Genomic DNA, 16,624 nt, shown 5'->3' with positions numbered 1-16,624 from the left:
AAAGGTCTATCATACCTAGTTTTTCTAATGTTCTATTTACTTTTTACATTTCTTTCTTATTTGTTTTGTGCTTTGATTTGCCTAAATCTGAGAGTACAAGGTTGAGATCTCCCACTATTATAGTTTTACTGTTTATTTCTTCTTGCTACTTTCTTAATTTTTCCTTTAGAAAGTTAGATGCCATACTACTTGGTACATATATGTTTAGTATTGATATGGCTTCATTGTTTATGCTATCTTTTAGCAGGATATAGTTTCCTTCCTCATCTCTCTTAATTAGATCAATTTCTGCTTTTTCTTGATCTGAGATAAGGATGGCTACCCCTGCTTTTTTGGCTTTACCTGAAGCAAAATAGATTCTGCTCCAATCTTTTACATTTACTCTGTATATATCTCCCTGCTTTAAGTGTGTTTCCTCTAAACAACATATTGTAGGGTTCTGATTTTTGATCCAGTCTGCTATCCATCTCCGATAGATGGGAGAGTTTATCCCATTCACATACAGTTAAAATTACTAATTATGTATTTCCTGCCATCATATTTTCCCTAGATTATGATTTTTCCCTTGACTCCCCTGAACCCCTTCCTCAATATTTAATTTACAGACCCCACTTGTGACACACAGCCCTCCCTTTTTAGTATCCCTCCCCACTCCTTCCAACTTCCTTCCCTTTTCTTGTACCCTTTCCTTATTCCCCTCTTCCTTTTCCCTTTTCCTCTCCCACCTTTTAATGAGGTGAGAGAGAATTTTCTGAAAAACAAATATGTCAATTATTTACTCTTTGAGCCACTCTGATGAGAGTAAGGTTCACACAATGTTTCTCCCCCTCTCTAAATTCCCTCAGAAGTGGTATATTTTCTATGCCTCTTCCTGGGATATAGTTTCCCTCTTTTTATCACTTCTTTCCCTTTTTCTGATACTACCCCATTCCCTTTACTACTCCCCCTTTTTTATTTCAGTAAAATCAAATTATCCATGTGGGCTTTCTGTATATCCACAACAGAGATACAGTTCTCAAGAGTTCTTTTTACCTTTTTCTGTTTCTCTTCAGTCTTGTGGATGTAGATCAAAGTTTTTGTTTAAGTCTGGTTTTTTCCTTAGAAACAAATGGAATTCCTCTGTTTCATTAAATGACCATCTTCTTCCATGGAAGAAAATGCTAAATTTAGCTGAGTAGTTTATTTTTGGTTGTAATCCTTGATCTTTTGCCTTTCAGAATATCAGGTTCCAGGCCCTTTGATCTTTTAATGTGGAGGCAGCCAGATTTTGAGTGACCTTATTGTGGCACCTTGGTATTTGAATTGTTTTTTTCTAGATGCTTGCAATATGTTTTCCTTTGTTTGGTAGTTCTGCAGCTTAGCCACAATGTTCTGTGGTGTTCTTTTTTTTAGGGTCTTTTTCAGAAGGTGTTAAATATGTTGAAATACATGTAAAATCCAACATATGTATACAATATATGTATATAATATATGCATACAATATATGTATAAATCCAATATATGTATAAAATCAGATCAAGAAGGAAGGAAAAGAAAAATCTGAGAAAGAAAACAAAATGCAAGCAAGTAACAACAAAGAGAGTGAGAATGTTATGTTGTGTTCTACACTCTGTTTCCACTGTTCTCTCATGGTACACCCATGTATATGGCTCTCTTCATCACTGAACAAGTAGAACTGGTTTGAATCCTCTCATTATTGAAGAGGGCCATGTACATGAGAATTGATTGTTGTATAGTCTTGTTATTGTGTATAATGATCTCCTGGTTCTGCTCATTTCACTTAGCATCAGTTCATGTACATCTCTCCAAATATCTCTGAAATCATCCTCCTGGTTGTTTCTTACAAAATAATAAGTTTCCATAGCATTCATATATTATAATTTATTCAGCCATTCTCCAAATGATGGGTATCCATTCAGTTTCCAGTTCTTTTTTTTTTTAACCACTACAAAGAGGGTTGCCATGAACATTTTTGCACATGTGGGTCCCTTTTCCTTTTTAAGATCTCTTTGGGATTTAATGCCAGTAGAAACACTGCTGCATCAAAAGGTATGCACAGTTTGATAACCTTTTGAGTATAGTTCCAAAATGTTCTCCAGAATGCTTGGATCCATTCACAGTTCCACCAATAATGCATCAGTGTCCCAGTTTTCCTACATACTATCTAAGATTTGTCATTACCTTTTCCTGTCATCTTAGCCAATCTGACTTGTGTGTAGTGGTATCTCAGAGTTGTCTTAATTTGCATTTCTCTGATTAGTAATAATTTGGAACACCTTTTCCTATGAATATCCATCAATTGGAGAATGGCTTAATTTCTTATAAATTAGAGTTAATTATATATTTTGGAAATGAGGCCTTTATCAGAACCTTTAACTGTAAAAATGTTTTCCCAATTTATTGCTTCCCTTCTAATCTTGTCTGCACTAATTTTGCTTATACAAAAGATTTTTAATTTGATATAATCAAAATTTTCTATTTTTTTAATCAATAATTATTTCTAATTCTTCTTTGGTGACAAATTCTTTCACTCTCTGCAAGTCTGAGAGGTAAACAAGCCTATGTTTTTCTAATTTATTTATAATCTCATTCTTTATGCCTAAACCATAAACCCATTTAGATCTTATCTTAGTGTACTGTTTGAAGTGTGGGTCCTTGCCTAATTTCTGCCATATTATTTTCCAATTTTACCAGCAGTTTTTATCAAATAGTTAAATGGGTTTGTCAACACTAGATTGCTATAGTTATTGACTATTTTGTTCTGTAGACCTAACCTAATCTACTGATCAACTAGTCTATTTCTTAGCCAATTTTAATGGTTTTGGTGACCACTGCTTTATAATATAGTTTTCTTTTTTTTTTTTCTTTTTTTTTTTTTTTTATTATACCTTTGTATACAAAAGTATATGCATGGGTAATTTTTCAACACTGACCCTTGCAAAAACTCCTGTTTCAACTTTTCCCCTTCTTCTCTCTACCCCCTTCCCTAGATGACAGATAGACACATTCATGTAACTATGTTAATGTATATGTTAAACGCAATATATGTATACGTATTTATACAGTTATCTTGTTGCACAAGAAAGATTGGATTTAGAAAGAGGGTAAAAATAACCTGAGGAGAAAAAACGAAAATGCAAGCAAACAATAACAGAAAAACTGGAGATGTTATGTTGTGGTCCACACTCATTTCCCAGTGTTCTTTCTCTGGGTGTAGCTGTTTCTGTTCATTACAAATCAATTGGAACTGATTTGGATCCTCTCCTTGAAGAGAGCCACATCCAGCAGAATTGATCATCATATAATATTGTTGGTGAAGTTTATAATGATCTCCTGGTTCTGCTCATTTCACTCAGCATCAGTTCATGTATGTCTAACCAAGCCTTTCTGTGTTTATCCTGCTGGTTATTTCTTACAAAACAATAATATTCCATAACATAAATATATGTTTATTCAATTCACAATTTATTCAGCCATTCACCAATTGATGGACTTCCATTATATTTCCAGTTTCTAGCCACTATGAAAAAGATTACCACAAACATTTTTGCACATACAGGTCTTTTTCCCTTCTTTAAGATCTCTTTAAGATATAAGCCCAGTAATAATACTGCTGGATCAAAGGGTATGTACAGTTTAATAACTTTTTGTGTATACTTCCAAATTACTCTCCAGAATGGTTGCATCTGTTCACAACTCCATCAACAATGCACCAGTGTCCCAGTTTTCCCACATCCCCTCCAACATTCTCCATTACCTTTTCCTGTCATTTTAGACAATCTGACAGGTGTGTAGTGGTATCTCAGAGTTGTCTTAATTTGCATTTCCTTGATCAATAATTATTTAGAGCACTTTATCATATGAATAGAAATAGTTTCAATTTCTTCATTTGAAAATTGTTCATAACCTTTGACCATTTATCAAATGGAGAATGGCGTAGTTTCTTACAAATTAGAGACAATTCTCTATACATTTTGGAGATAAAGCTTTTATTAGAACTTTTAGCTGTAAAAATGTTTTCCCAGTTTATCACTTCCCTTCTAATCCTGTCCACATTACTTTTGTCTGTATAAAAGCTTTTCAACTTAATATAATCAAAAATGTCTATTTTGTGATTAATAGTGACCTCTAATTCTTCTTTGGTCACAAATCCCTTTCTCCTCCACAAGTCTGAGAGGTAAACTATCCTATGTTCTTCTAATTTATTTATAATCTCATTCTATATGCCTAAATCATGAACCCATTTTCATCTTATCTTGTATGGTGTTAAGTATAGGTCAATGCCTAGTTTCTATCATATTAATTTCTAGCTTTCCCAGCAATTTTAATCAAATAATGAATTTTTATCTCAAAAACTGGGGGTCTTTGGGTTTGTTAAACAATAGATTGCTATTTTTATTCACTATCTTGTCCTGTGAACCAAACCTATTCCACTGATCAATTAGTCTTTTTTTTTTTTAGCCAATAACAAATTGTTTTGGTGACTGTTGCTTTATAATATAATTTTAGATCAGGTACAGTTAGGCCACCTTCATTTGATTTTTTTTTATTAGTTCCCTTGAAATTCTTGACCTTTTCTTCTTCCAGATGAATTTTGTTGTTATTTTTCTAGGTAATTAAAATAGTTTTTTGGGAGTCTGATTGTATAACACTAAATAAATAGAATACTTTAGGTAGTATTGTCATTTTTATTACATTTGCTAGACTTATGCAGGAACACTTAATATTTTTCCAATTGTTTGGATCTGACTTTATTTGTGTGGAAAGTGTTTTATAGTTTTGCTCATATAATTCCTGACTTTCCCTTGGCAGATAGATTTCCAAATATTTTATACTATCAACAGTTGTTTTAAATGGAATTTCTATTTGTATCTCTTGGTGTTGGATTTTGTTAGTGATGTATAAGAATGCTGATGATTTTTGTGGATTTCCTTTGTATCCTGCAACTTTGCTAATGTTGTAGATTATTTCGAATAGCTTTTTGGTAGAATCTTTGGTGTTCTTTAAGTATACCATCATATCATCTGCAAAGAGTGATAATTTGGTTTCCTCATTACCTACTCTAATTACTTAAATTTCTTTTTCATCTTTTATTCCTGAAACTAGCTTTTCTAATACAAAAGTGAATAGTAATGATGATAGTGAGCAGCCTTGTTTCTCTCCTGATTTTATTGGGAATGGATACAGTTTATCACCAATACATATGATGCTTACTGCTGGTTTTAAATGGATGCTACTATTTTATGGAAAAGTCCATTTATTCCTATACTCTGTAGTGTTTTTAATAGGAATGGCTGTTGGATTTTATCAAATGCTTTTTCTGCATTTATTGAGATGATTATATAGTTTATGTAAATTTGAATATTGATATGCTCAATTATGCTAATAGTTTTTCTAATATTAAATCAAACTGGAATCTGATATTTTGAAAGGGAAAAGAACCTGGTATGCAGGAAAGAATAAGTTACACAGCCAAACTGAACATTTTCTTCCAGGGAAGAAAATGGACATTCAATGAAATAGGTGAATTCCATTTATTCTTGATGGTAAAAAATAGAGCTAAACAAAAAGTTTGACTTCAAAATATAGGACTCAAAAGAAGCATAAAAAGATAAAAATAAATCTTGAGAACTGTATTCCTATTATAGGTATACATACTTTAGTTTTACTGTTATAATATAAAAAAGGAACTAGAGGTGGAAACAAAATTATAGCAGAAAAAGGGAAAAGTGGAGATAAAAAGAGGGAAAGTACATCTCACGAAGAGGGAAAGGAAACCTTATCTTAGTGAATGAAGGGAGGGAGATGAACATAGTGTGAATCTTACTCTTATCAGATTTGGCTTAAAGAGAAAATATTAGACATATTTTGGTTTACATAGAAACTTCTTATACCTCATTGAAAATTGGAAGGGGAAAAGCAAAAAGGGAAGAGTTATGGTAAATAGAAGGGAATACAGACATAGTAAGGAAAAGGATTAAGAAAAGGGAAGGAACTTCAAGGGGGAGGGAGGGATTCTAAAAAGGGAGGGCGGCATGAGGCAAAGGCCGCTCACAAGTCTAATAATGGGGAGGGGTGTAAGGGAAAATAGAAAGAAAAAAATGATAATTTGGGGATAATAAATTGGCAGGAAATACAAAATTAGTAGTTTTAATCATAAATATGAATGGAGTAAGGTCCCCCATAAATCATAGGTGGATAGCAGACTGGATTAAAACCAGAATCCTACAATATGTTGTTTACAGGAAACACACTTGAAGCAGGGTGATATACATAGAATAAAGGTAAAAGGTTGGAGTAGAATCTACTATGCTTCAGGTGAAGTCAAAAAAGCAGGGGTAGCCATCCTGATCTCAGATCAAGCAAAAGCAAAAATTGATCTAATTAAAAGAGATAATGAAGAGCACTATATTTTGTTAAAGGGCAGCATAGATAATGAAGTAATATCAATATTAAATATATATATATATATATATATATATGCACCAAGTGGTATAGCATCTCAACTCCTAAAGGACAAGTTAAAAGAGTTGCAAGAAGAAATAGGCAGCAAAACTATAATAGTAAGATATCTCAACCTTGCACTCTTAGAATTAGATAAATCAAACCACAAAACAAATAAGAAAGACGTTAAAGAGGTAAATAGAACACTTTTTCTAGTATGATAGATCTTTGGAGAAAACTGAATGGAGACAGAAAGGAGTACACTTTCTTCTCAGCAGTTCATGGAACCTATACAAAAATTGACCATACATTAGGACATAAAGACTTCAAATTCAAATGCAGAAATAGTAAATGCATCCTTCTGATATCATGATGCAATAAAAATTACATTCAATAAAAAGCCAGTGGAAAACAGACCAAAAAGTAATTGATAATAATCTCTTCCTAAAGAATGATTAAATGAAACAGGCAATCATAGACACAATTAATAATTTCCCCCAAGAGAATGACAATAATGAGACAACATAACAAAATGTGTGGATTGCAGCCAAAGTGGTAATAAGGGGAAATTTTATATCTCTGGAGGCTTATTTGCATAAAATAGAGAAAGAGAAAATCAATGAATTAGGTTTACAACTAAAAAAGCTAGAAAAAGAGCTAATTAAATCCTGCCAATTAAAAACTAAACTTGAAATTCTAAAAATAAGAAGAGAGGTCAATAAAATTAAAAATAAAAAAAAATTAATAAAGAAAACTAAGAGTTGGTTTTATGAAAAAAACAACAAAATAGAAAAACCATTGGTAAATTTGATTAGAAAAATGAGAGAAAAATTAAATTAAAATTGTTAGTCTTAACAATAAAAAGGGAAAATTTTCGACTAATGAAGAAGAAATTAGAGCAATAATTAGGACTTAATTTGCCCAACTTTATGCCAATAAATTTGATAATTCAAATGAAATGGATGAATACCTTCAAAAATATAGGTTTCCCAAATTAACAGAGAAAGAAGAAAATTGGTTAAATAGTCCCATTAAAAAAAAAAAAGAAAGAAATAGAACAAGCTATTAATCAACTCCCTAAAAAAAACATCCTCAGGACCAGAGAGATTTACATGTGAATTTTACTTAACATTTAAAGAACAATTAACTCCAATGCTATATAAACTATTCGAAAAAATAGGGAATGAAGGAGTCCTACTAAATTCCTTTTATGACACAGACATGGTACTGATCCCTAAACAAGGTAGTATGAAAACAGAAAAAGAAAATTATAGACCAATCTTCCTAATGAACATTAATGCAAAAGATAGTGTCTAGGCTTTTTGTTTTTTTCATCATGATTTTCAGGAAGTCCATTAATCCTCAGATTATCTCTCCTACATCTACTTTCCAGCTCTGTTGTTTTCCCAAGTAGGTATTTAACATTTTTTTCCTAATTTTTTTTTTTTTTTTCATTTTTGCTTTTGCTTGACTGATTCTTGGTGTCTCCTCAAGTCATTCATTTCCATTTGTTCAATTCTGATTTTTAATGCATTATTTTCTCCATTTACTTTTTTTTAAATTTATTTTTGTAATTGTCAAATTGAGTTTTTAAATTAGTTGTTTTGTTCTATGGATTTTTTTTTCCATTTTGCCAATTTTATTTTTTAGAGAACTATTTTATTTTTCCAATTCACTAATTCTGTTTTTCAAGTTTATTTCTTTATGTACTCTATGTTTTCATGAGTAGAATGATTTATCCAGCCCCTCTTGCAAAACTTCCCTTTCCTTTCCCCATTTTTCTTCTAGCTCTTTTTAAAGAGCCTTTTTAATTTCTTCTATGAGAGCCTTGTGTTATATCAGTTTATATAACAGGGACCACATTATATAACCATTTGTGGTTTCATCAGGAGACAATCTGCTTTTAATCTCCTCAGGGTTTGAAGTCTGCTCTCCTTCAGTATAGAAGCTTTCTATAGTTAGAGTCCGCTTTGCCTTTTTACTCGTTTTGAAAAACAAAACAAAACTGCAGTCTGCTTTTGGGGCAGTGTAGTGTTACCAAGCTTTCTCCATGACAACAGGAAGTATCAGTGAAGCAGTGTTGGGACAGCAAAACCTATGCTGGGATCAGCATCTGTTCTATGGTCAGCATCTGTGCTGGAATCAGCAGTTGCATACTAAGATGGTGCTGAGTCCCAGCTTCTCTCCTGATCTACTGGCTTGCTGCCAGAGCAAAGCAGATGACACTGTGGTAAACTTCTCCCTGCAAATTTTCTGCTGGCTGAGACCATACTCCTCCCTCCCTCATGTCTGCTCAGCTCTCACTATTTACTTGTCTGATTCTGGGCCTGGCCTAGCTGTCCCCACTCAGGAGTTCAAAAACAGACCTTTTCTGGTGAATTTCAAGATTATCTTTTGTTGGTAATGTGTTGTACTCCCATTATTCTTGGGTTTTGACAGTGAAGCACTAATTCCAAGTCCATTTCATAAAAAGTAGTCTGAGGGTAAAGGAGAGCTTAGATAAATACATGTGTCCTCTCTGCTATCTTGGCTCTGACCCTGTTGAATAGAAAATTTTAAAGATTTATTGAATGATTTGTAATTAGTTCTTAGTCCTTCTCTATTGGATTTGGCAGATGGGGCAGTGTTGGCCCACAAATTAATATTGTAGTTCAAACTTTTGTTTTCCTTTTTGCTTTTCTCCTGCCTTTCTTCCTAAAAAGAACTTATCAGTATAGTAAGTGTGTATCCTAGTGAGATAATATGATGGATTTTGTCTTCAGTATTTCTGATTTGAGGTCATCTGATTAACTTCCATTAAAAAAAGCTTTATTTTTCTTTTTATCATTTTTGGACAATACGAATCTAAGTGAAAAGAATAATAAGTGAAAATAATAATAATAATGATTTTGAATGCTACATTATTATAAAGACCAAGTTGTACCCCAAAGAAGAGCTGTATGCAGTGTAATCCTTTTATTTGAAAGATGAGAGCTATTAGTGTGCAATATGTTATATAATGAAGTTGCTGTTTTCTTTGGTTTTATCTGTGTGTGTGTGTTTTTCTTTCTTTGTTATGAGAGAAAGCACAGGTGGGCTAGATGGAAAGAAAAAATAATTGGAGAGGTTTGTGATGTAAAACCAAAAGGCATCAATAAAAAATTAAAAATAAATCTAATAATAAATTAATTACTCCAAATAAGCTTTATAAGGAAATCACATTTTTTTCTTCAATATTTCTTCAATATCCATGATTTTATAATACCATGGAATCTGTCACCCAGAAATCTTCCATGATGACATTATGGAATCAAAAAATATTAAAAACGAAAAGGTTTTTACAGAACTTTAAGTCAGTCACTATATTCATCCTTATAAAATAGTAGATTTAATTAATTGAAGATGTCATGAATCTCATATTAAGAATTGCTTTTTTATTTCATTATGTCATGTATTGATAAATACATAAGGAATTGCTAGATCTGTAAGAACATACTGAATTATATATGAGGCTATTACAAGGGTTGTGGGCTTTGATTTATTCTGGTATATGGCCAAGTATTTTTCAGTGAAAATATTTAGAAAATCTAAACAACCTTACAAAAGGGAAGATACTGCTTATTATTCAAATTTCAACAAAATAAACTAAGTATTTTTAGTGGGATGGGAGGAGTAGTATTTCTTCCCTCCTCTCTTCAAGCTCATCAATATAATGATGTAGCATTTTCAGCATCAATTTTAAATTGTCTTTTGTGTTTTTACCTATAAGTAGTAATCTACTTGCATGAACCACTGGATTGAGTGGTTAAAGCAATACAATGTAAGTATATAAATTTTTATGTAAGAAGAGAGATGATAGTAGAAATTGTGAAGCCAAAAAGAACAAAGCATAGGCATAAATATATTTATTTGAAGTAGGAGTTCCCATTTTTAATAGGTCCTGGCTTTTTCTAGTTCTTCATTAAATATCACTTTTCATTTATTTTAAAAACTGATTCAAATTTTCCCTTTTGTTTTGCTTCATTGGTGCGGTTTCATATTTTTAACAGAATTTCCTTTTTTGTCATTCTATTAAAAAAACTAACAAGAAGTAACCATAGTAACCAAATAATAATTGGTACCTTTTGAATATCTTTAAGTATTTTTGAATAATTTTTGGTAGTTACGGTAGCCAAAATCTGTACTTTGCACACACTCAAAAAGTATTTTATTGTGATGGTAAGCAACTGAGAAAAATTATATGTAATTTCCACTTTTTACCCCGTTTCTATGGTGATATAAGCAACTGCCATTACCTCAGCCTTTGTTACCATGGTTATTTCAGGTAATTCCACATTATTAATACCTGTAAAACTAAAGTGGTTTTTTTGGCTATTGCTCTTGAATGAAACTATAGTTAAAATCAAAAGGAGGGAGAGAAATCGCCCTTCTTATTAAAATAAAGCTATAAATTTGGTATACCATAGTGAGAAGAGTGAAGGGAAAGAAAATGTTTTCACTACTTCATCTGTATTTAAAATTGTCTTTTTGCTGTGCAGGATCACACAAATTCATCTTATGTCTGCAGAATAGCAGCAGAAGCAACTATTATGCCAGGCAAGGAAAAATAAAGGAAGCTGAAGCCATTGATTCTAAAAGCTACCTATCTCCACTGAATTTTGGTTTGGGAAGGTCAATAGATGATTTAATGACAGTCTTCAATTATAGGAATACAGAGAACATTGGCCAGAAATTCTGCATTTTCAATGATGAAACCATAAGATAAAATGATTTTAATGTACAGGCAAAGATATTAGTTTAGCTATATAGAATATTTTCCCCAAAGTATTGGTGATGAATCATTATAATAGATGAATGAGGGAGAGAATGAAATTTCCTAAGCATTTCTTGTAAAAGAAAAATATCTCATTTGATACAGATGGTTTAACATCTTGAGGACAGAGGCTTTGTTAGATGCTTCATTACTGCATACATAGTATAAAACAATCACAGAATCATGGAGTTGGAAGGGACATTAAAAGTAATAAAATTCAAGCTGTCTCAGAACAGAAATGCTCTTTACACTGTACCTGACTAGTAACTATCCATTTTTGGGTTAAGGACTTCCAGTCAGGGAAAATCCACTGCATTTTCTGAGACAGTTCTTTTTTGTTAATTTTAATTAAGGAGTTCTTCCTGACATTAAGCTTAAATCTATCTTTCAAAGTTCTGCCTACTGATATGACTTCTACTTTTTGTGGGCATGCAGATTAATGCTAATTATGTTTCCTATGTGGCAAATAAATGTTTCTTTCTTTTTTAAATTGAACTTAGATATGAGCCTACCATTAGCAAAAGCATTGTATGATTCCTTTTAATTTTGATGTCCTACAAAGATACTGATTTAATTCAGATGTCATGCTCTATACAGCATGTTCTTTTCTTCATTCATCCTAGAAATGATAATTGCTCTATTTAATTGGTGGATTGGATCATTTGCCTTGACAAGGGGATTTTAAATGACCCATGACCCATAAAGCCTAAAGTTAGCTTTTGCATAAGCTATTGTCTGCATCATTTTTTGAGCAATGCAATTTTGAATAGAGTTTATTTAGCTGCAATACTATTTATAAATGAAATTCAAGGAAAAACATGTTTCATGAAAAAGAGGACATTTCTGACTGCCTTTGTAAAATACAATAAAATGTTATTAAACTTTGTTACTTTCATCTGCAAAGGATGCTATGCATCAACTTTTGGAAAGGCGAACTTGTCATGGTGCTCCCATGGGGCCACATGGGAGGGGCCATAATCAGAACAGTTCTATAAATATACACATATACATGCCTATGTGAATATATACATATTTATAATATATTGTGCATATGTAGCATGTTGTGTATATATGTAACATATATCATTGCATTTATACAACATGTTTTTGTGTGTATATATATCACGTTTTATATATATATGCACAAAAATAGAAACAATTTGATTTGAATATTATAAAGCTTCCAGATTTCCACCAAAACATTTCTCTAATATGTCCTTGAAGCACAGAGCTAATCATGAGTTTCCAAAGGCTATGCCGAGATTATCAATTCTGGCAGGTTATATTTTACTGACAAGACTATGAATATAGCTTAGTCTATTGACTATATTGCTAAAATCCCAAAGTAAAACTTGTTAAATTTCTTTTTGTTCACATGTTTTTAAATCTTGTTTATTTAATATTCCCCAGTTCTATTTAATTTTTTTACATTTTTCATAAATTTTTGAGTTTCAGATTTTCTACCTTATCCTCACTCTTACCCTATTAAGAAAAAGTCATGTTGTGAAAGAAAACATAGATCTCCTACCTTAATTAAAAAAAAAAAAAAAAAGACTCTCAAGAAAAATAAAGATTAAAAGAGAGAGAGAGAGAATGATTCAATCAGTTTCTTCTCTGGGTATGGATAAGATTCTTCATCAGAAGTCCTTCAGTGTATCTGTGAATCATTGTACTGTTAAGAATAGCAAAGTCATTTATAGCTGGTCATTCACAGAACATAGCTATTACTTTGTTTATAGTACATTTGACTTTGCTTGAATTCATGGAGGACTTTACACATTTTTTTCAAAGAGTATTCAGCTCATCACTTCTCATAGAACAATAATATTCTATGACAATCATACACCACACATTATTTAGCCATTCTCCAATTTATGGTCAGTTCCTCAATTTCCAATTCTTTGCCCTGAGAAGAGAGCTGCTATAAATATTTTTGTACACATAGGTCCTTTTCCTCCCCCCTCCCCTACTTTTGATTATATGTCTTTAGGTCAAAAGATATCCATGAATTTATAGCTCTTTGAGCATAATTCATATCTTGGAATAATTTATCATTTTGGGCATGGCTCTTTTGACTCAGTTTCCTCTGTATTTGAGAAATCAGGTCTTACCAGAGAAACTTTCTTCAAAATTATTTTTATAATCACTATTGCTTTTTGTATTTCCCTCCATTAATTTCTATCTCTGCCCATCCTCAAAAGTGTTTTGCTACTGACCCACTGCCTCCCCCAATTTACCTTCTCTTTTATCAATCCCACCTTCCTATATCCCATTCCTCTATTGTCCTTTAGGATGGGATGGATTTCCATATCCATATTGAGTTATAAATGTCATCTTCCCATGGAGGAATGTAAACAGATAAACCTAATCAAGTCCCTTACAATATCACTTTCCTGATTAACTCCTTATGCTTCTCTTTTGTCCTGTATTTGAAAATCAAATTTTCCACTTAGCTCTTTTTTCATGAATTGTGGAGGGTTGAAACTCCAAAAAACGTATGCTTCAATCAGACAACCGAGCACTTAAGGCTAATTACCTATTCAATGTGAGACAATGGCTCTATATACATATATTTAGATGAGATGATGATGTGATGGCTCTCCTCACCATTGGTGCTTGCTGAATGTTTGGAGAAAATTGGAGGCAAGGATTGGAGGGTGGGGGGAGAGAAGCCAGAGTGACTTGGCATCAGGACGAGGAGAAGAGAGGCTGGAGACTCCCGGACTCCAGAATCCAGGATTCATCTTTGCCAAGCCGTGTGGCAGCTTGCCTGCCTTCTTCACTTCTCCCCCTAAAGACCAAGGACTTTGATTTATCTTGACTCTGGCTGACCCTGAGGCCCTCCAGGGAGTGCCTGTACTATACAATAGATGTTTTAAAATACCCTTTTTCATTGAATTTTTACCTTTTCCTCTGAATGATTATACTCAATTTTGCTAGGTAAGTGATTCTTGATTGTAATCTTAGTTCTAGTGCTCTCTAGATTATCATTTTCCAAGCCTTCCAATCCTTTAATGTAGAAGGTGCTAAACCTTGTGTTGTCCTGACTGGAGCTCTGCTATATTTAAATTGTTTCTTTCTGAATATTTGCAATTTTTTTTCATTAACCTGGGATCTCCAGAATTTGGCTATAATATTCCTAGGAGTTTCCATTTTGGGATTTCATTCAGTAGGTGATCAGTGGAATCTTTCAATTTCTATTTTATCTTCTAGTTATAGAATACCAAAATAGTTTTTCTTGATAATTTTTTGAAAGATGCTGTCCAGGCCCTTTTTCTGATCTTGACTTTCAGTTACAGTAATCATTTTTAAATGACCCCTCCTGGATCTATTTTCCAAGCCAGTTGTTTTTCCAATGAAATATTTTTTTTATTGTTTTCTTTGCTTTTTTCTTTTATGGATTTGCTTTATTGTGTCTTGATTTCTTACAAAGTCATTTGCTTCCATTTGCTCAATTCTAATTTCTAAGGAATTATTTTCTTCAGTGAGCTTTTTTTATCTTCTTCCCAATTGGCCAATTTTGCTTTTTAGAACATTTTCCTCCTTAATAACCTTTTGTATGTTCTTTTGCACCACTCTCAAGTGTTTTCCCATTTTTTCCTCTATCCTTACTTAAGTTTCAAAATCTCTTTTGAGCTCTTCCATATCCTGAGCCCAATTTTTATTTGAGGCTTTGGATGTTGAAGCTCTGACTTTATCATCTTCTGAATGTGCATTTTGATCTTCTTTATTACCATAGTAACTTTCCATGGTCAAAACCTTTTTTTGTTGTTGCTGCCTACTCATTTTCCTAGCTTATTACTTGGTTTTTAAACTCTCTGTTAAAAGCCTCTGTTTCCAGGGTGGAGAGTGTACTGTCTCAAGCTTCAGGGGTTTTAGGTAGCTGTTTTCAGAGATCCTTCTAGGGAACAGACCACAAGCCCTCTTTTCTGTCCTGGAATTGTTAGGAGTGTCCCCCACCCCACTGTAGCTATAAATCTGATGTGCTAAAGCCAAAGAACCCTGCTTTGCTGACCTTGGGGCTGGGCTGGGGCCAGGCTTGCTGGTGCAGCCTGTGGTGGGACTGTACCCCCAACTCCCAACCTGATGTCACAGATACTCTCTGCTGACCTTTCAAGTCTTCCTGGTATCCCTTGAGTTTCAAGAGTAAGGACTCCCTGATAACTATAGATTGGAATTGATTACCTACAAAGGATAGTATTCTGAGGATCAAGATAAAATCTTCAGGTAATCTTCATAGTCAAGTTCTTTAATAAAAAGGTTCTACTCATATTCAATGAGCTTCATCTCAAATTAAATGAAAACTTCTGATTTAAAGCTCATTGGAATAATGACCAGTGACATATTATTGAATATAAATGTCTGAATAATTCTAAGAAATATAGTTCTTTTACAATCCATGGGAAAGAAGGTAAATATATGTAGATGTATATGCATGTGTATTTATGCATGTATGTATATTTATAAGGATATACTGGGAAGATCTAAAAATTTAAAGGAAGAAATCCAACAAATTCAATTGATTTTCTATAGAGTATATGAAAAACAACTTGGACAAATGTTGTGAAGGATGAGATAATTGATTATAAAGAATGAGATGTGACTTATTTCACTGAAGGGATTAACCACTTTGATTTGATTACTGGTGTGTTGAAATATAATATAATATAATATGAAAAATAATATGAAAGCTAGAAGGAAAATTAAGGATTTATTTATTTACACATGTGAAATGATGAATACTTAAACTGATCAAATTACTTGTTCAAGGTCCTATACTTAACAAATGTCAAGGGCAGGACATGAACACAAGTTCCTAGATTCCAAATCCTAAACTCTTTATACTACACAAGACTACTTTTAAAAATTCATTTCTAAGTAGGCATATGATAAATACATAGAATATGATTGATTTTTCTTCTGTCTACTAGACAGTTAGTTTGAAAAGAAAAGCTGCTCATGAAAAAAATGTAAAATACTTTTAAAATTAATTGGAGAAAAAAGAAAGTTTGGATTGTGTAACAAATTTTCCCTATCTTCTTTCTACCATGAATAATTTCATTTCTTTCAAAACTGTCATTTTTTCAGATATTGTATCACTTACTTGATAAACTCTGCCTTTGAATATGCAATCCAGTCATGTTCTCACAAATATTATATGCAGCACATCAAAGCAAACATGAGTTCTTCTCAATTTTAATAACATTTTGTGCTTTGTCTTAATTTTAAAATGTTGAGTGGCAGTTTCAACATTAACAGAAAAATGCTTCAAGAGGATTTAGTAACTATTTAATAATTGAAAAAGAACTTTGGTAGGCTGCAAGAGCTAAGGTGCCAAGATGGATTTAGAAAAAAGAATGAGCTGTATTTTCCCTTTAGAGAAAGACA

Source organism: Sminthopsis crassicaudata, chromosome 4 (assembly GCF_048593235.1).
Source record: "Sminthopsis crassicaudata isolate SCR6 chromosome 4, ASM4859323v1, whole genome shotgun sequence".
NCBI lineage: Eukaryota > Metazoa > Chordata > Mammalia > Dasyuromorphia > Dasyuridae > Sminthopsis > Sminthopsis crassicaudata.
The sequence above is the reverse complement of the archived record's forward strand: the minus strand, read 5'-3'. Positions refer to the sequence as shown.